The 22,196-nt window shown below is 32.7% G+C and overlaps 2 pseudogenes; one reads left to right on the top strand and one right to left on the bottom strand.

Annotated features, from left to right (window-relative positions):
* Nucleotides 1-2,176: 2,176 nt before the first annotated feature.
* LOC134229387 (DCN1-like protein 1) lies at nucleotides 2,177-6,136 on the bottom strand (annotated as a pseudogene).
* Nucleotides 6,137-11,040: 4,904 nt separating this feature from the next.
* Nucleotides 11,041-22,190, top strand: LOC134229388 (DNA replication licensing factor mcm7-like; annotated as a pseudogene).
* The last annotated feature ends 6 nt before the right edge of the window (nucleotides 22,191-22,196 follow it).

Here is a 22,196-nt window from a genome sequence, read left to right as displayed (position 1 = left end):
TGTGAATTTTCAGTGAAAGAGGGATAACTTCATTTAACATATAGAATCAGAATTCGATAAGGGTGTATCGAGATAAGTCCGTGGGATTTTTGTAGATGTATTTTAATTAGATAAGTAAAGTAGATTACCTCCTCCAGAACGACATATAATCTATAAAAAAAAAAATGTCGAATGTTCAAAAAGGATAACATATAAAAAGCAATATTTCTTATAATTATACTGTAAGATCACAAAAATAAACATGATTGTAAATGAATGATTGCATTTCATATACTTAGTATTATGCAATTGTGGATCTTGCAAACAACACATGAAATCAATAGCCCAGCAGTTTTTCTGCAGTTGAGCATCATAATTCAACATATTTCCGAGATGCAGTTTACATCTATCTTTTTTAATGTATGACAACCATGATGATGTTTGTCAACAGCCAGCTATCTTTATTTATGTAGCAATATTCCGCCATCACTTGCATAAAAGTGTACATCTCCTATCGTATTTGATACTCAAGAGCACGCTCTGAGTACGAATAAGTTTTAAACTGATGTAGGTTGCTTACAGATAAGTAGATGTTTCAGGGCGTTCGACAACCTCTTCTAAAGAAAGCATTTTATAAATTCTCTGGTCGTTATATAATGAGCTTCATCGTCGGAACCCATGGGTTTCTCTTCATTACACTTCGTTCAAAGCAGTGTAACATGGAGAAAAACTGTGGGTTCCGAATGACCTTGTTAGCAAAAAATTAATATACTAGTAATCTATCGAATTTTCGTTGAATTGTTTCATATCATTTGTTTATTTTGGGTTTTTTTTTTTCTATGAAATTTGACTATGAAGGTTCAATCTACTTAAACAATGTAGGGCTAACGACGACTGTGACCGTTCAACGGGGGATGTTTACTCCTCCTAGGCACCTGATTCTACCTCTGGAATCTCTGGGGTTCGTGTTTTATGCCTCTGATCACAATTTAAATTGTTTGCAGATTTTTTTTAGATCGATCACTGTTATTTATTTTCACTTTTTTTTTTATTAATTCTCCATGGCACCTGATCACACTTTTAATGTTTTGGGAAGTCCACATTATTTCAAATTTGTATTCAGAACTAACTTTTAAGCTTTACTATTCGCTGTCGTAAAATCGTGGCCAAACAAACCGATGAAAAAAAAATCAGTCCATGTTTGAATTAACGATGTATTTTTTTTAAATAATATATATACCAGGGTATATTTGAATTGTTAAGTTACCATTAATGATTTTTTCCAAAATAAGTTGATGGACATAAACAACATAAGCAGGTAATAGTGGCTCACGGCGGATGTGACATCAACAGGGGATGTTTATTTCTAGGAACTGATCTCGATTCTGGAATTTCCAGGTCCGTGTTTTATGCCCTCTGAACAGATTTAAATTGTATCAATTTTTTCAGATCGGTCACTATTTTATCTTTATTCTTTTTGTCTTGATTTATTTTTTTTAATTCTACGTTTAGCTCCATTTAAGAGAAACAAATTCAGATACTTTTATCAAGCTGTATATGTTGATATAATTCGATATGTACTATCAAATTGCATCATTTTTATTAATTGAAACTTTCTTTGACTCTGACCTTTTGTTTTAAATTTGGAGAAAAATTCAAGATAAGTTTATGTAAGTCTATGCACTTGTAAATACAATTTTATTTTACTTTGACCTTACAATAACCATTTAAACATTTGGTTATGTCTCATGTTCCATGGACAATTACTCTTTGTTGTCTGTCTGTCTCCCTTTGTCTTCTACACTAATCTTTCTTAAAAGTTTGAGTAAAATCATGGAAGTTTATTCCTTGCAAAAAAGAACATCAGCTTTTAGTCAGAAAGCATTCTAGGTTCTTTGGGCAAATTAGGGACTCCATGAGCATTTTATTGTCTTGTTCTAGCTGCAGAACTATAGCTCTCTGGTTGAGAAAATTCGGAAAGACAAAACCAGAGATTTACAGATCCAAGTACTAGACAACATAGTCCATGTTTAACACTTAAATAACACTTTCTGTGCATTTGACTACACTTATACTCATCCTGTTTACAAATGAATTCATTTCACCACACAATTCAACATATCACCTGAGTTGAAAGTATTTAGCACCTATGCCTTTCTAACTGCTTGATGCCATTTAACACAATCAAAAAACCATGTACACTTTTTTTAAGATATATTACATAAAACATATACAAAGACATCACTCCATCGTCATGTAAACATATCATTAAATAATTTGAATATTTAATATTCTTTGCATGTCTATTAATATATTGTGGCAGATAGGAGGAATATTTGTGCTATGATTTAACAAGATAAAATCGGATAAACTTTTGTCTATTTTGGTGTTTTTGATGAAAGTATTCTCTTTTTCAAGTAATCCTCCTTGAGAATAGAGCACAAAAATCACATAATATGAGCCTTTCTCAGACTGTTGTACTCTTAGGCCCAATCATTGGTTTTGCATATTCCACAAATTCATCTATTAACACCGGCCAGGCTCCTGAAACACAGAATATGGAGGATTTAGCTGTTTGTTGACCGTCTTTTTATAAACAAGGTACTTTTGCTTTTTCAATTGATTTACCCTCTTACACTATACAGAGGGTAGAAATGGGTTTTCTTTACAAAAAGCACTCATCAAAATGTTACTGTGCAATATTGTTCACAAGAAAAATTATTTTAACACAAGACTTTTGACATTTTATTCATGAAATAAATCATAGACGAAAACTTAGCTAATCCAGCTAAAAATTTCACTAGTAGCACGGTAAATTTGCTGCAGTGTAGGCAGCAAACATATGAAGACCAAGTCTTAATACTAAGCTACTGACAGAGGGGAGAGAATCACTTCTGAAAAAACATAATTATTTGCAATGAAACACCAACTAAAGAATAAGATAAAATGGATTGATACCAAAAAATGTTACTGTTAAAAAAATATACCCGCTAAAAAAACAAAGAACTGCACTAGCTTAACATAGAGAGGGGGTAAAGAATACAATAGTACAAAGGCACTAGATTTTTTTAAAATTTTATTTGATGGAACTAAAAATTTATTTTAAAAGAAGCTTAAATTCTGTAATTTGTGCATGTAAAATATAACTTTCTAAGAATTTCCAATTTCTGTTTCTAAATCCAGAGAAAAAATACAAAAACAATTCATATTTTGAAGGTGATGTCCAAACCAATAAACTATAAGTTCACATTTATATTCTAGTTCCCCAGACACAACTTGTTTTAAGAGTCATTTGATGGTTGATATACCATTACATTAAATTCTAGTCAACTGTTTTTGAAAGACAGATGAACAGTTTGATATAGGGTGCTTTGAGTCTTGACTGTTTTTTTTTTTTTGGAGGACATACCAAGATTTTGATACAGGGTGCCTTTGAGTCTTTACTGTTTTTGGAGGGCATACCAACAGTTTGATATAGGGTGCCTTCTAAATTAAACATTTTTAAAGGCCAGGGTGACAGGTTTGATATATGGTCTTACCTTCTTCATCATAATTTGACATATCTTCATTTATCATATTACAAAAGTCTAATAAAAGGTTCCATGTGTCTTTTGGAATTGATCTTTTGTGATGTTCCTAGGAAAAAAGAATATCGAATGTTAGAAGTACAGTAAAGCAGGGTAAAACTTGTTTATATAAACATGAATATTGCACATTTATGGAAAAAGTGAAGGGTTTATTTTTTTTTTTTTTTTGGAATTTGAGGCAAAATTCTTAACAAAAATGTTAATCTTGTAAAATATTATGAAAATAACAAACTCAGATGTGGTAAATTGACATTCTTTATCTGAGTTTGAAAATATTGAAAATATAGATCTTAATAAGAAATTTCCAAAGATTTCAATTATTTGAACATGTAGCATAATATTCGTTAACAATTTTTAATTTACATTTCAATTCATCTAAAACTTTTGAATTCTAAGATATCATTTGCATTTAATACTTTTTGAAGTACATTTGCTAGTCATACTTGCAAATTCACTATACAATATAACAAGTTTTTTTATAAGGACAAAATTAATATCAGATATAACATATTAAATTTGCAAGTGCCCAGTACTTCAAGTTTACTGTTATTTCATAGTTCACAAGTATTAACTAAATAAAGTCTGATTGAAAAAAAATATTTATTTGTTCTAAGAATTCATATTTACCTGCAAAAATTCACTCCAGATTTTGAGAAACTTGAATTTGCCTGCAAGAACTATATTCCAGTATGCTATTGCCATATCAAGATCTGTTAAAAAAGACAAACATTTTAATATTATCAAACAAGTCAAAGCATACAATAAAATCAACTCTTAATTATTTTTAATGCATTGGTCATATTTTGCTAAATCCATTGCATTCATCTCATATACACTCACCTAACCCTTTTTGTCCTGGATTTTTCGCGTAATTGAATGTGAATTGATAAAAGTCTTTAAATCTGCTGGAATCCCTGATTTCTTGCTCTAGCACAGGACACTTACTTTTCAATTTGTCTACTGAATCACAGCTAAAACAAATCAACAGATTAGATTACTAGAGAAACATGTATGTGATAAAGTCAAAACGTTATTAAAAGTTATACATGTTTTACTGTATAACATTTAATGCAAATAATTGCATCACTTTAAAATAATATATTAAATGAAAATATATCTAGACAGTAGACATCATATGAATCTAAATGTATAAATTATCAAAAATTATCTGATGATTGTTTGATTGATTTGTAAAAAAAAAAAAAAAAAAATACAAATTCTTTTCCTTAGTTAAAAACTGTTTGATAAGTAAACCAATTTCTATGGGATAATGATGATCTAGTATCAATAATGTGGACTAGCTAGTGAAACAAATTCAGCTTTTTAAGTTGTTTTTTTCCTTTTATTCAAATCTTACTACTAGGTACTGTGAAATCATATCCAATATTGACAAAGATGCTATGTGTTGTATGAAAATGTACAGAAACAATTAATCTTTGTTTATAGAATTTCTGTATCAAATTTACAGTTTACTAGATATCTGAAAGAATTGTCAACTCTGTTGGAAAGTTTGCACTTCAATGTGGATTCTGTAGTTAATAATTTGTATTATTTTCATTTTTATTAAAAAAAAATCAAATATTACTTTAATTCTGTCATGCCGTTGATAAATTCTTCTTTTGTAAATTCACACTGTTTTTGAACTTCCATGCTATGAGTAAAACAGTTCAAATTCTGGACTTAAACTCAAATCCTCCAGAAATTTCATTACTCCAATACTGTCATCTTGTCTGCTATGTGTTGGAAAATGTTATAATTAATTGCTAGGACATTAATGAATATTTATTTAATTAAATTATTAGTTCAGATGACAATGATTACGTTTTAAAATAGGTATAAATTGAATTTCACATAGATATAGAATTTCATTATATCTTCATTTAGAATACTTTCTTTCAATTAATTACTGTCTGACATTTCTTAAATGAAAAAAACATAATATCATAGGATTAAGAGTCTTACAAGTCCAGTATGCTTGACTTTATTCTAATAACGGGACACATATCAAAACTTACTTATCTTTGGGAGGTTCTGTCAAATCATTTACCTACCTTAAAGATCATGTGTTCTATTTAGCATCTTAGCATAGACGTATTCATTAATATTCAGAAATTTAGAGATACTGTATAAGAAGTCTGAATTTGCAGCACCAGCTCGTATTACAGCATAAACACTGCAGAGAAAATTCGAACTATATAACAACATTACCATCACAGTACCCCGCATCTGTGTTTTTACCTTCTCTGCCATAGGGCATCGAGTTTCTTTTTTGTCGATGTTATCTGGGTTCGCTACTATAGCGATCGCTATTAATTGGTTTTGAAAGAAATTGTCAACAGCAACATCGAGTTTCCAATCGTGAGCTCCTAGGCAGTTGATTGCTGACTTTTCTCCCGTTTGTGTGAAGGCAATAAATTGCCTCACTTTGTCTTTCTGGGAACTTTTCAACTTGTGCTACAAAATCGAATAATAAAAATATCACTTTAACAGTACAGATAGATCTCAATATTAATAATCGTATCGTTTTCCATTTCCTTACCATTTCAGATATTACTCCATAGTCTAGGGTCAAGAAGGTTATCGCGCATGCGTTAGAATACTTGTAAACACAACTGCCTTTTCAGGAAAAATGCTTACACAAAGCACATTTTTGTGGGTTCTTTATTGTTTTTTTTCAGTTAAATTATTCTGAATTAATTCCCTATTAAGGAAATATGCCACTGTTTTGAGTCTTTTAAATTTTCATGATGAATATACATACATCCAATAATTTGACTTTTTTTCTCAAATAAATTAAAAGTATATAATTTTTTTTTTAATATGAACTTTCTCACATGCTGATCCGGCCTGCACAACAAGATAGGTAAGTAAGATAATTAATCAAAGTAAAAATTGTTTTGTACAAATAATATGAACAGATTCATTAAGTTTATTTAGTTTTCTTAAAATAAAATTTATCTGCATGATAATACTGAAAAGTATACTTTAATCACTGGCGTAGCAAGGCGCAAAATGAACTGGCGTAGCAAGGCGCAAAATGAAGTGCATGTTCAAAAAGAAAGGAGGTCTATGAGCGCTTTTTAATCAATACGTTTATAATTAATGCTTTTAATTTATTACCTGGAAAGAGTATATATTAATATTTTCTTTATTATCAACATTTTCAAAGTTCGACTTTCAATTATGTGATATTAATTTCTATAAAAAGGCTACGAATATTGTATAAAGTTGAAAATATATACACGTTTGGTTAACATATCATGTCAAAATTCATAGATATGCAATTAATCCAGATACATCATAATAGTGCATTTAAAGGGGGGTGGGGGTGCAAAGGCTAACTTGTTACAAAACAGATAGTATTTTAATGTTGAAAATGTTCTCATTAAAAGGGTTGCGATGATTAATAATGTGATGATAATTTTTTTTGGAATTAGTTGGAATCGAAATCATCAGGGACCTATATACTAAGTATATAGGTCCCTGAAATCATATGTATGGAACGCCATCACTGCCTTATAGCATAAAACTATGCATTCATTATGTCAATCTATCATTACGTGATGTGAACATATCTTTACGTTATATCATTTTTTTATGGGGTGATGTAAAAATATCTTTACATCATGTCAATGCTGCATTACATGAAGTAAACACATTCTTCCATTATGTCGGCACTTTATAACTTGAAGACCAAAGTTCATTATGTGAAGTGAAAATATGTTTACATTGTGTTAAAACTTAATTACGTGAAATGAATGTTTCTTTATATCATTTCATTTCTTTAATATGTGAGGCCAAAATTGCATTACGTCAAGTTAAGCGTTTTACATGTGTTCTATGATTAAATTTTTCATTACATTTAGTCAAAGTCCATTCCCTTTTGTGAGTGTATATTTCTATTATAACAAAGCATTATTACGTGATGTTAATGTATCTTTATTTTATGCCGAGGTCATCACAATTGAATGTGAGGTGAATACATCTTACCTATATGTCGGTTATTTATTACGTGATGTAAAAAGGTTAATAACATAATGTGAACATATATTATGGAGACAGTCACGGCGTTCCATATTATATCAACACTTTATTACGTTATGTAAAAACTCCATTCCTTTATGTGGATATTTAATAAGAATATGTTAACTCTTTCTTATGTGATTTAAAACTTTACATCTTTACATTGTGTTAATTCTTTATCATGTTGATTACAAATGTTCATTACCCGCTGTTAAATACATTTACATTATGTCAAAGTTGATGACCGTGTTTTCACGACTGTGAAGGGGGGGGGGGGGGTCCTGATTAATTAGGACGAATTACAGACACATTATATGAGGGGGGGGGGGGGGGGGTTAGGGGTCTGACTTCCTCTTTTTTCCGACATAACTTTATCATAGAAAATGTTCATTGAAATTCAGTCCCACTTTTTGCTGAAGTATAAGGGTAATGTAGTATATTTGGAATTTTTTTAAGAACTGATCGAAGTTGGACCCCCCCCCCCTCCTTTCACCCGAAATAAGATTTTCGAGTTTGGATTTTTTTTTCGCTTTTTTTGTACGTTTTTTTCTGGCTGACAAACCTCCCCCAGTTTTCAAAAACGATGCAACGTCCACTGGAATTAGTAATTTTTCAACCATTCCAGGACCAGAATTCTGTTACAAAAATCTACGTTTTCACTTAAATTAACACGGGCTCATATCAGTTGCGATCTTCTGTTCTTGAAAGGAGTAGCTATAGGGGGACGATATGGTGTCTAAGTTGGGGACCAGGGGGTGAAAGCCCGAAAGCTCTCAGGCTTTAGATTTTTTTTATAAAACGTTTCAACTTATTTCAGTTATACTTTATGTAAAACTAATGCAATGTCCTACAAAGAAAATCAATTGATTAATTTCATGCATATTTTGGTCACTAAAGTTTCCAATCCCCAGCTCCCACCAGTGCACGTATGAAATACGATGTATTTACACTTTTTTTTTTTTTTTGAAAAGGAGGGTTAAAGACTGATAAAAAGCTTAGGACAGTGTTTTGTAGTTAGATCAGAACTTTTCAACTTCTCAAATCGTCAATAAAGATTCCAAACATGATCCTATTTTTAATTTAACCTGATATTTAATTAAGGATTAATTAAGTCTTGTGTATAATTTAATATTTGATACTTTAATTTAAATCATTTGCAAGTTTAACATATGTGCATGTAATACTAGTATTGAAAACACAGAACTTTTAGGCATAACCTAAACCTTACGTCACATAATAAAGAGTTGAAATATTCTAAGATATACTGACAAGAGGCTAAGCATTTTAGACACAATGTAGAGATACAATGGCATAACATAATAATGATTTGTCAAAAAGTAAGGGAAAATTGACATCATGTAATAGATTCATGTAGCATATTGATGACACAAGATAGTAAAGAATTGGCCACATGTGACAATTTTTTTCACATCATATATGAAATTCTGACATCTGTTATAGCGACTTGATATTGAATTAAAGATAAATTCACATCATGTAATGAATATAGACCAAATAATAGAGAGTGCACATAATGTAATAATGAGTTTAAATTATATATTAACATCTTTACACCACGTAAAATTGTTTTGACTTAATGTCATAAAGAGCTGATATAATGCAATGGAAGATTTGAGTGCGAGTTAATGCAATAAAGACTTAACATAATGTAATGTAAAGTTGACATAACGCAATAGTAGTGTGTGTTACAACAAGTTAAGCCATAAAGAGTACATTAACATAACGCAATAGTAAAAATTGTTTTGTACATAATGTAATGGAAAGTTGACATAAGCAATAGTACTGTAAGTAAATGTCACAATGTGTTGACATAATGTAATGGAAAGTTGACACAATGCAATTGTTGTGTTCTGCTATAAAGTGACAATTTATACATATGCCTTAGTATTTCCATTAATGATTGAGATATATTTTTCCCTACTTCATGTCACGGGAAAGATTGTCGATAACATATTATGGCTATGTGAATGATAGTACACATGTATAATAAATGTCTGCTGCCTTACATGTGCAAATGCCTTATGGAAAAGAGTAGTTGACTGAAGTATATATATGGCACGCCAAATTCACAAAAATGAGATAAACCTAGTTTCACATTTGATAAACTAGGTTTATCGACTGTAAACTATAGTTTACAAACCGTAAACTATAGTTAACGATTCGTTAAGTATAGTTTTCACCTGTAAAACTATATTTAACGGTTGTTAACTATAGTTTACGAATGATAATCTAAGTTTATCTGTCTGTAATAGGCATTAACAATAGATTTTGTTGATAAACATAGATTCACGTTTGTAAACTATAGTTTACGATCGTAAACTATGGTTAAGAGTTATTAATCATAGTTTCACAAATCGTGAAACTATATTTATCAGATCGTTAACTATAGTTAACGGTTTGTAAACTATAGTTTACAAATCGTGAAACTGTATTTATCAGATAATCTATGTTTTGCAATCGCAAATGATTGTTTTCAGTGTTAAGTATAGTTTACGGTTGTAAAACATAGATTATCGCGTTAACTTTAGTTTACAGATGTAAAATATAGATTAACGTTGTTAACTATAGTTTACAGTCCGTAAACTATAGTTTACAACCGATAAACCTAGTTTATCGACTGTGAACCTATGCTTTGCTCATTTTTGTGAATTTGGCGTGCCATATATATAGCATACCATAAACCAAAGTCAACATAACAAAGGTGACGGAACCGCAGGGGGGGGGGGGGGGGGCTTCGGTGGTTAGCCCCAACCTGTGTGCCCCAACCCACTCCATCCCCATTTTTTTGGGGGGGGGGGCAAAGGTCTGCTTTGAAATTTTTGTTCTCTTTGAACATGTTGAATTAGCCCCCCCCCCCCCCCCCACCCCTCCCTTCCAATGTGCTTCAGACGCCAATGCTACATGTGCAAATGCCTTATGGAAAAGAGTAGTTGACTGAAGTATATTATAAACCAAAGTCAATATAACAAAGGTGACGGAACCGCAAGGGGGGGGGGGGTCGGTGGTTAGCCTCAACATGTGTGCCCCAACCCACCCCAAACCCATTTTTTTGGGGGGAGGGGATAAAAGGTCTGGTTTGAAATTTTTTTTCTCTTTGAACATGTTGAATTAGCCCCACGTGCACCCCACCCCTCACTTCCAATGTGCTTCAGGCGCCAATGCATTAAAAAACTGTACATTCATCAAATACAAGAACATAAATGTTTATTCCATGTATTATATGTTCTTAGCTTAAAAAATGAGAATACTGGAAGTGGGGGGGTGGGGGGGTTGCAAACAATATCCGACACATGTTTTAATCCGTTGAAGATTGTCACTTCCTATTCCCGAAACCACGTGGTATGATCTTCGCGCCATAAATCGAAGCATTGTTGTTATTTGGTAAACTGCTGGAAGTTGCTTTACAGTCAGATCACGCCAAGAAATCAAAATGCCACCAAGAGATTATGCAGCAGATAAAGGTTAGTAATGCTTCCAAAGACACTTAACAATTGAATATCAGCAGATATGTATGTTTAAAACTGAAATGTTTTTGTTGCAGAAAAATCAAAACATTTCTTCGGGAGTTCTATGTAGACGGCGATGATGGTGGAAAAGACTTTGTTTATAGTCAACAATTGGTAAAGACTTTTGAGCTACATGTGATGTGTGCATCTCTTTGCAAGAAATGTATGAAGAGTCGTATACAATGTATTTGAACACATTATTTTTAGGGGTGGGACATACACACATCTTGCGATACGATATGTATCTCGATATATTATTGGCACGATACGATACGTATCTCGATATTATGATAAAATCATAAAACTTTTTAAAAAATATTTTATTTCATTTTTTTTGTCTTGACATTAACTCAAAAAATTATTCTATATCAAATCATGTGTGCTATGAAATAAATACTTGAAGAAATGAAGTTAATCAACTTCATTGACTAAAACGTTATAAAAACAATGTACCATTTTATCCGTCATGTGTTTTTCGTGGTATATACGTTTTCGTGGTATTTTTTATTTTTAGGAATAATACCACAATGCGAGATCGGAATGACGTCATATTTGCTATTAATAAAGGGGAACCCTGTGCATGTTTTATGACCAAATGTTAAACCTTTTTGCCTTTGTCAAAATAAAATATAGCGATGAGTTATGCATAGTTCAAATTTGACAATTTGCGTAATATACGCTTATCCATCGTGTTTTGAACTAGAATATCAAACTTACAAACTAATAGCCAATCGATCCTGCGCAGTATCATTCTGTTCAATTACAGCTGGTCATGTGACAATAATTTGGAATTTCCCACTTTTGATTTTTTTTTCACGGTGATCTAGTAACGTCATTTTTTATATAATTTTCAAAGAAAATATTGGGGGTGTTAAAAAGTTACATGCTAAAAAAAAATTATGCCTTTGATGATTAATTGATTTAAACATTTTATTTCTTTAAGTATACATGGAATTAATATTTTAAAACATGAAACATTAAAATAAAGATTTACAAAATTATTTCCAGGCCACTCATGAGAAAGAGAAAATTTTTACATTATTTAGCAATACAGCTTACGCACGCCTAGATAGATGTGGTCTTAATTATCAACAAATAAATTTCCATGTCAAATAATGTAATCGTTTTGAAATTAACTAGTATTTTTGACTCTGTAAAATTTATAAGGATTTTGCCCGACTAGATTTCCATAGTTTGCTTGTTTTATAAATACCACGAAAACATATGACGTACAAAAAAATCGAAAGAGCAACTATGCAAGAATTTTAATGACCTTCAGAACAAATAACAAATGATATGCGAGTTAAAATCATTTTGAAATAAGGAGAATTATTGTTTGTATATGTGGTAAATAGCAAACATCTCAATTATTCGGTCTTGAAGCACTTTATTACAAATTAACCGTAATGCCACGAAAACTCATGATTCGAGGGTACGGGACAATTGTACATATTACCAAATTTCTATTAACAAGTTGTTTACAAATAGTTGTGTAGTTTATCAACGAACACTGACTAAAAATTCATTTAAAAAAATCACATTTACATTATTATTAATTGCTGAAAGTCTGTAGCCAAGTTAGTGAGATTACAAAAAAAAAGTATAAATGGAATAACAATAATATCAAATGTTCTGGAAACGATACTTTTCTGTGTATAGCACGCTCTGCACACTGAAATGTTTTCTTGTCCAATCTACCAAGGCTGCTTAAAAGTGAAAACGTATTACCCCTAATCAACGACTTATCAGTGCTAAAGTGTGTTTTCAGTATCAAAAGATCTCTTGTTCTACAGGCCGCCATTTTCAAGAACAGGTACTTTCATTTTAATTTTTGGATAGGTCGTTCGTGTATCCTTTCGTACCGATATTTGAATGCTTGTATGAAACCGTATCTTGGAGGAAAATATCGATATGTATCGGTTATTGGTATATCGTCACCCCTAATTATTTTACATAGCATAATTATATTCCCTATAAACAGAAGGTTGAAGTTATTTACATTTACTCAATTGCTGACTTTATTTTGTGACCAAAGGTAAACACCTTTGTATTAGTTTTGTTTTGGATTGCCTCAGGGAACTAGGATTCAAAAAGGTAGTGAAATATTGACAGATCAATAGACCAGCAGGAAACCCATTGACTGTTAAAGATATGGACATCATCAACTTGAGTAACAATTGTATTTTGACAGGTCAAAATAGCTCACAGAGAACAGGTAGCCTTGACTATTGATCTAGACAACATTAATGATTTTGACCCAGAACTCAAGGATGCTATTGAAGAAAACACCCGCAGATACACTGCACTTTTTGCTGATGCCATTCAAGAAATTCTACCAGATTATAAAGAAAGAGAGGTAATTTTGTATGTAAATTTTCATAGTTGAATGAAACTAAAATATACATACATATACTAAAAACAATTCTTAACTAGTGTGGAAAAAAATGTATGAATTCCTCATATCTTGAAACATGGAAAAGATATATTTGATCTGTGTCTTATTATTGTAGGTGGTCCATAAAGATGCCCTTGATGTTTACATTGAGCACAGGTTGCTGATGGAGCAGAGAAACCATCCTGATGGTCAAGAAATAACCCGTGACCCCCAGAATAAGTACCCAGCAGAGCTGATGAGAAGATTGTAAGTACCCTGATAATGTGGTAGTTTTTAGTCTGATTCACAGTTTTTGGGGGTGATTTCAATTTCACTGTATGCATTGCAATAAAATATATATTATTAAACTTCAAGATATAATGTTTAATTTGTAAGAGATGTTGGTATATCTAAGTTTTTTAATACCACCCTTAAGTTCTTGGGTTCCTTCTGCCAAAATGGGGTTACCAGGTATTTATTTAATTTAATTATTTTTTCACATTTTCTACTAAGATGGAGTTTCATGTACTTCTTTGAGATACTGCTAACATTTAAACAGTGGGAAAACATTGTTCAATTGATCTACTAAGCTGCCACTATGTTTAATAATAATTATTAGCATGTTTATTATAAAATTTAGGAGAATCTGAAGTAAGTGGCAAATTCTGATAATTATACCATGACTTGTGATGCATGTTTAATTTTATATTGTGCAAAGTGAGGTCTATTTTAAGGCCCCAGGCCATGAAAAGCATCAGCTGATTCGCGAGGTCCGCAAACTGCATTGGAAAGCCGTGCAGGTCAAGGGCATTGTGACGGACAACTGGGGTAAACCGATGATGGTTGTGGCAACTCACCTTATATTACTGAGTGAAATTTAACGTAAGTGTTTCACAGAATCTTTATTATATATTGCCATTGCTGCCAACCCTATTTTAATTTTTTAATTTGACATATATTTTGCGTCTACCAGAGCAAAACATGGACACTGCTCTATATTCTTCTGTGGTTGCAGTTTTTTTTCGTTCAAAGTATATAATACCCATTTTTCATAGTACTGGCAGTCTATATAGTTTCTACAATTATAATATATTCATTATTCTTACAACGCTTGAAAAGCATCAGCTGATTCGAGAGGTGAAAGCAAACATTCATGTCAATGTTTTAAAGTAAACAGAATAGAAACATGCCTCAAACCAATGATGGTCATGTGGCAACAACATCAGCGGTGATAGGTGGTCCGTAGAACCTGTTACGTGTTTACAGAAAAAACACAGCTCTGGATACACGACCTGTTTAAAAGAATTAATATACATTTAAATTTTGCAACCTGTTGAAAGAGAAATTTTCCAAAAAAGTATTTCTGTTGTTACTTTAAAGTACATGGTATAGCACAAGTGATCTATTTGATGTGTTTAAAGACTTCTTTAGAAATAAAGTTCTGGTTTCAACATATTCTACTTGAAAAGAAAAAAAGAGATTTTGCTTGCTTTTAACTTGCAAATTTTGCTCTCAGACTGTAATTAATTTTTTTTAACAGATAAACTCTCCATCTTTTATGCCTTTGATCATGTGCCCTAGTCAGGAATGTACCACAAACAGGTCTGGTGGAAGATTTATATCTACAAAGCCGAGGCTCAAAGTTTGTCAAGTTCCAGGAAATCAAAATACAAGAGCACGTATGTACATCAGTGGAATTATATTCCTTCAGTTGCTTAATTGATCATTTCTTTAATATATTGTTTTTACCGGTAAACGTTTACAATTTCATTTAAAATTTTCAAGTTTTGCATATATCAAATTTATATTATTATGAGGATAATGAAAAAGGCAGTCCAAGTTTGTACTGAAAATATTTAAAACATCGTACTGAAATTTTCACTTTACTCAATAGAAAACCGAGAGATGTGTTAATCTATATTGATACAATTTAAAGAAAAAAAGGGTATTCATGCCTTTGTATGGAGAATATTTGATTGGATAAACATTTGCCATTATAGCAAATATACGTATGAAGTTTGATATGTGAAAAGTGTAGATGAGTAAGATGGAGCTTAAATCACTAGTGACCAAGTTCCAGTGGGAAACATTCCCAGAAGTAACAGTGTTTGCCGTGGGGAAACAACAAGATGTGATTTGCCAGGGGACCATGTCAGCATAACAGGTGTATCCTTAACACAAATTTTGTTCTCTGTGTCAGCTCTAAATATTTTTTTTTTTTTGAATTTAATATTTTGTCTCACTATGTCCGTCTGTCTGTGTAGACGAGATTTTGTAAAGGTCTACAAATGACCCTCAGAAACTATAGGAAGGATTTGTCTGAAAATTTGTAAAAATTTTCACCATATGAAGTTGTGCCCCCTAGAATACTCGCGCCTCCGGATTATTATTTTGAGCCTGTGGCTCTCATTTTTCATTTTTATTTTAAAACGGTTTTGTCTGGACAAAATAGCTAGATAAATCCCTGCTTTATACCCCCCGCTTGAAAAGCGTGTACCTGGAATTTTCAACTCTTTTTGTTAATTTTTTTTTCGTCCGTCTGTTACGCTTTTATTTACCCATCTCTTAATTGACTTGTTCATTTTGGGCCACTGAATGAAATTTGATGAAACTTTCACAGAATCTTTCAAAAATACTACATTGTGCACCTCCTATTTTAACTTTTTGAAAAGAAACATCATCAAGTGTTAAAAACATGGACTTTTTCACCAGTTGCACAGAAGATAATGTAATTTCATTTGTCTCTTGGGAATAATGACTGGACATGCATCCAGTTAAATACTAAATTAAAATTTAGTTCAAATTTTTCAAGTTTTGGCATATATCAAATTTAGCGTATTGTTATGAAGATTATGAAAAAGGCAGTTCACAATTTGTATCTTAATCTCTTAATTGTAATTTATTGTCTGTCAAAGCACTTCATTACTGAAAACCGAGAGATCTGTTATTTTCAAAATGCATTTCAAATTGATATATCAAGATTAAGGGTATAATGGTGCCTTTGTATCAACAATCAGTTTGCAGAGTGACATAACACATAATTGCAATATATTTTTTTAATGCAGAAATATGAAAAAAAATATGTGAAAAATTGGTAAAATGAATGTTACTGAATGTTGAATTCAATTGTATTAGTATTGATGTTTCATTTGGTTGCACAGTGATTTGCCATTAAGAAACATGATGAGCAATAATATTTCACTGCAAATATGTAAGTAAATTGTGATCACCTTAACACAAATTTTTTTTTTGTTCTTGGCACCTTCTCTGAAAAACCCTTTTTTTCAACTATTTCGAGCATTTTTGTTTTTAAAGCATTTTTGTAACTCGCAATTTACAGAATTAAGCAATGGCTTAATATCTCTTAATCTCTCATCGAGTAGGGTCAGTTAAGAACAGAAAGCTTCCTTCAGTTAATCAGATTTCAGATAGTTCGAAATAATGTTGATCTAAGCTAGATATTTCCTTAACTCTGCGAAGGTATTTCTACCTTTGATGAAGCAAGGATATGGACAACTTCAACAGGGACTTTAGAAACATCATGGAAGCTCATGTAAGTGGCATTGATGTAAAGCGGCATATTTGTTAAGTTTCTGATTTGAATTCTAAATCTCTTTTTATATCATGGTATTGATTTACACTTTCAAAAAGATCTTCATATCTGATGAAAAACCTAACTATTCCAAGTACATTTATCAATTATTATTAAAGTTACTTTACTGTTCATTAACAGAGAGTTGTCAAGATGAATAAAACAGAGGATGATGAGTTAGGAGCTGAAGAGCTGACAGAGGATGAAATAAAACAGGTGGCTGAGGACGACTTCTATGATAAACTGGCCAGCAGCATCGCTCCCGAGATCTACGGACACGAGGATGTCAAGAAGGCCCTCCTGTTACTCCTGGTAGGGGGCGTGGACAAGTCTCCACGAGGCATGAAAATCAGAGGTAAAACTTACTTCTTTGTAGGATTATTTTTGTTGGACTGGTTTTGCTTAATATTATATTTAAATGTAAATGCTGCTGATGTTTTATAAATAATTGATATCTGTGATATGTGTGTACCTTTAGGTAACATCAATATCTGTTTGATGGGAGACCCTGGTGTGGCCAAATCTCAGCTTTTATCCTACATTGACAGATTGGCTCCTAGAAGTAAGTTAATTGAAGCATAGTCCATTGAATGTAGTGCAGTGGAAACTTTACTACAATAAATCTGTACATACTTAGTATGAATGAGTAAATCAGATGCTCTTTTGATCTTTCATTGGACAAGGACATGAAAGTAAGAGTTCTTATTTCTGATAATGAAATTTTAGGTCAGTACACCACAGGACGGGGATCTTCAGGAGTCGGTCTGACCGCAGCTGTAATGAAGGATCCCATCACAGGCGAGATGACTCTAGAGGGCGGAGCCTTAGTCCTGGCTGATCAGGGCGTGTGTTGTATTGACGAGTTTGATAAGATGATGGAGGCAGACAGAACAGCTATCCATGAGGTCATGGAGCAGCAAACCATCTCCATTGCCAAGGTAACATTTTCTTATCTTTAGTAGGTCTTTGGAATTAGCATTCAACAGCACTGTTGATCTGTTTTTTCAAGCTGATATCTGTTTTTCACGTGTCCGTCGTCTGTCCGTCTGTAAACTTTTCACATTTTCAACTGAAAGGGTTTTGAACTTGGTGCATTGTTAATTTTGTCATTTTAATTTAAAGGGCCAAATTTGCCTCAACAAGGGGAGATTGTTTTGAAAAGAATAAGGAAAAAAATTTTCTTCATAATATAAGAAAAGCTGATAATACTATTGTGATTAAATTGTTCAAATCATGTGTGAAGGTGGTATAATTTTACCAAAATTTATAGGAAAAATCTTTAAAAATCTTCTCAAGATACACAGAACTAGTATTAAGCAGTATAGTGTAGATTATTTGTTCAACATGACCCCGGGGGAAGATGTAGTATTAAGTTAAGATGTAGTATCTTTGAAAATCTTCTTCTCAAGAACCACTGGGCCGAGTATTATGTTGAAGCATTGGTATAGTATTTCATTAATCAAATCTTGATATATATATTATAAAAGTCACTCATTATAGATAATCCATCTCAATTACCACTGGGCCATTATTATGAATTTTGTAGGCTGGTATCATGACAAATCATGACCCCCATAAGGGCAGGGCCACGATGGGGAATCAAAATTTTACATAGAAATGCATAGGAAAAATCTTTGAAAATCTTCTTCAGCCTATGGTCCAGATACAACCCCAAACTTATGTGGCAGTCTATAGTGTAACTAGAACAAATTATAACCAGCTGCCCGCGGCTCTGCTGTCTAGGTTTGATTTGCTTTGGCTGTCATACAATGACATAGGCAGACAGAGGAAAATAAAGCATTCTAAATGAATTCAATCTTTTATTGCCCAGCACATCACTATCAGTTCTTTTTAGGCAAACTGTTTCTTAGCCTCCATCCCACGTACCTCACTCCCTAATCTAGGACGGGGGTGTGAACTGATGAGGTTTAAGATTTTGATATTTTTTTAGCTGTAAATCCGCAATCATCCCATGGAATTAATTTTATCTCGTAAACATCATACCAATGTATCTGTAAGGTGGAACCTTTATTTTTTTTTGCCTATCTTGAGATAAAATTTACTGTAACTGACAGAATTATAGATTCAATATTTCCCGCAACCTTCTCGGACGCCATCTCTAAATTTGTAGAGCACATTTTAATAGTACTTGGGGAAAAGATCTCGGTGAAACTCAAATGTAACAAAAAAATATAAGTTCACAGACGAAAATGGATATTCACAATATTTTTGAACCTCTTCCAGTCGGGTTGTGATTTTGGTGAGTAAAGTATTTGCATTTTAATTCACATTGGGAGGATGAAGCTTTACATAGATACACAAAAATTTTGAAAATTTTGTAGAACCACTGGTATATTGCTGAAACTTATGTGCACATGGAAGGATCATGGGGTAGTGATTCCAGAAATGTCTAAATTATGATCAGTGGAGCATTATGTAGAAAATCTGGTAAAGAACAGAATGGTCAAAGCTTCTGAGTTGAGCGATGTGGCCCATGGGCCTCGTTTATTAAGGATATCTGTTTCTCATATGAGGTCTATTTAGGTAATGGTTTTGACAACTGAAGGGTTTAGAATTTTGCATTTTTAATTTTACCGATTTAGTGAGTTTTAAGGGGGATAACTGAAGGTGATACCGTAGTTACTCTAAAAAATATATGGACGCATTGTATGGGGAACTAGAGGGAAATTGCAAATAGTTAAGGAGGCAGGTAAGTGTAAATATCTTGTGAACACGGATTTTACCCCCAAAAATCCAAATTTACCAAACTTGCCTTGAGGAAATTGTTTTGAAAAAAACAAGGAAAAATATTGTGTATAGTGTATAATACTATTGTGATTAAAGTATTGTTTGCAGTTGGTATAATTTTGCCAAGAGTCACTTGGTTGCAAAATGACCTACACACATAGTATTAAGCAGAATTGCTTTCTTTAACACTACAGATGTGATATTAAGTTGTAACTAGGGCTAATTTAGCAAATTCATACAATCTACCAAACGCTCCCCAACTCCCTCTTGGTGCCATACTCCCTTTAAGCTTCATTAAAAACGACAAACTCTATGCATTTTACACTTTTAACAACGTTTCCCTGAAGTATACCGAGTATATTCAAATTTTAGCAATGCCGCGTGCACATGTAAATGCATGTGCGAATGACCATATTCTCTTGTTTCCTCTAGCCATTAATTAATTGATTCCGTATCAAAAAAAAAATCTACGGCTTAATATGATGACTACCTTTCCCTCGTGTTTTCAAACCCATCCTGTTTTGATGACCTTTACCCATGAAGTTTGAGATGCCCCCTAGCGCGTTACCAACCCTGAATATTTGAAGTATATCGCGATAAGTCTATTTTAAAAAAAGATTGAAAAATTTAAAAATCTCTAATTTTCATATACGGACGAGTATGCACGTGTGTGCAAAACATGCATAAATAGCTTCCTATCCTTATATACCACTACAAATGCATATCACACTCATTTCAGGCACGCACGTGCATGCGTATGCAACAAAATGTTCTTGTTCACACCTACACTTGAATTTTCTAAGGTCTACTGGAGCAAATTTCTGGATCGTAGCATAAAAATCCAGAAGAAAAAAAAGAATAATAATAATAATAAGAAACCGAGTAAAAACAATACGTGTGTTTGAAAAAATATATTTCATTTATCAACTCTGAATTGAACGTCTGATGGTCTGTTTACTTCATTGATGAATTTTGTGATACAATGTTACATTCTTGTTTAACTATGGTCTGAAGCATTTTAATAATGAAATTCCGTTCAAAGTCTATTTGCTGTGGCTGAAAACGACAAAGCTACAGAGAAAATTCTGAGACTCAGCAAGTGAACACCGAGCATAATGTTCAGCCTCCATCCCAGTTCACTCCCTTGGACAGAAAACAGGTAGAAAAATGTTTACTATAAAAACTTAATTTAATAATCATACTTTGATATTTATTGATAAGTTAAAAAGATATTACTTTAAACTTGAGTAAACACATTTTAACCCAGAAAGGCCTCTTAGAAACCCAAATGTATATATAAACAAATTATAAGTTAAGAAAAACATATTCAGGAAGACAACTCTTTTGATTGTGATTTAACATTAATGTTAAGTTCAAATGTTATTTTCTTTGTGTCTCAACATTGTGTGTAAGAAGAAGCAGCCAGTGATTACGGAGAATCTGTCGGATTACATCACTGGAGCTTACGTGGAATGAGGAGGCCAGGAACAGTAAGGACACGACATTTACCTCCGCTCGTACTCTGCTGGCTATCCTCCGGCTGTCAACTGCTCTCGCCAGGCTGAGATTGGCTGATGTGGTGGAAAGGAAGATGTTAATGAGGCCATGAGGTTGATGGAAATGTCCAAGGATTCACTCAATCCAGCTCATGAAATGCACAATAGGTAAAGTAGATGTCGTCCTATTGTTATACTGTCGAAGCATTTTCTTCCACTTGCTTATTATTCATGTACTGGTCACAATAAGAAATCAGAGGTATTTTCTACCCACAATATGAACAGAAATTTTGATTCCATGAAATTTTGACCATTTGGAAAAAAGATCCTTAACAGTACCTTGATACTGTTAATAATTAAAGGAAATATTTACGAAGGATTTTGAAAATGTGCTAACATACTTAACTGAATTGAAGGTATTAACATGATTATGACATTTGTTTTCAGAGCCCACAATGTGACTGATCAGATATTCAGCATTGTCAGGGAAATGGCTCCTTCCAAGGGTCTTCGATCAGTGAAGATTTCAGAGGTGATGGAACAGTGTGTCTCCAAGGGATTCAAACCAGACCAGGTGGACGCGTGTATAGAGGAGTACGAAGAACTGAACGTCTGGCAGACAAACCAGGCACACACCAAGATCACCTTTATCTGAGCCAGGAGTGGCCATATTACACTCAACCTGAGGCCCAGCAATGCCAAAAATTGTTTGTATGAGGAACAAATCTCCCATGGGAGTAGATTAAACTTAATTCCACAAAAACTGAAAATAAAGGAGATTGTGATTTATCGAACAGATTATTTTATGTTTTGTAAGTAATTTTACACAAATGTTTTGACATTGTGTTCAGGTGCCACCAATTATGTGTT

The sequence above is a fragment of the Saccostrea cucullata genome, unplaced genomic scaffold (genome assembly GCF_032062105.1).
Source record: "Saccostrea cucullata isolate Sc308-1 unplaced genomic scaffold, CSIRO_AGI_Scuc_v1 ctg9123, whole genome shotgun sequence".
Lineage (NCBI taxonomy): Eukaryota > Metazoa > Mollusca > Bivalvia > Ostreida > Ostreidae > Saccostrea > Saccostrea cuccullata.
Note: the sequence above shows the minus strand (reverse complement) of the source record. Positions and strands in the feature narration are given on the sequence as shown.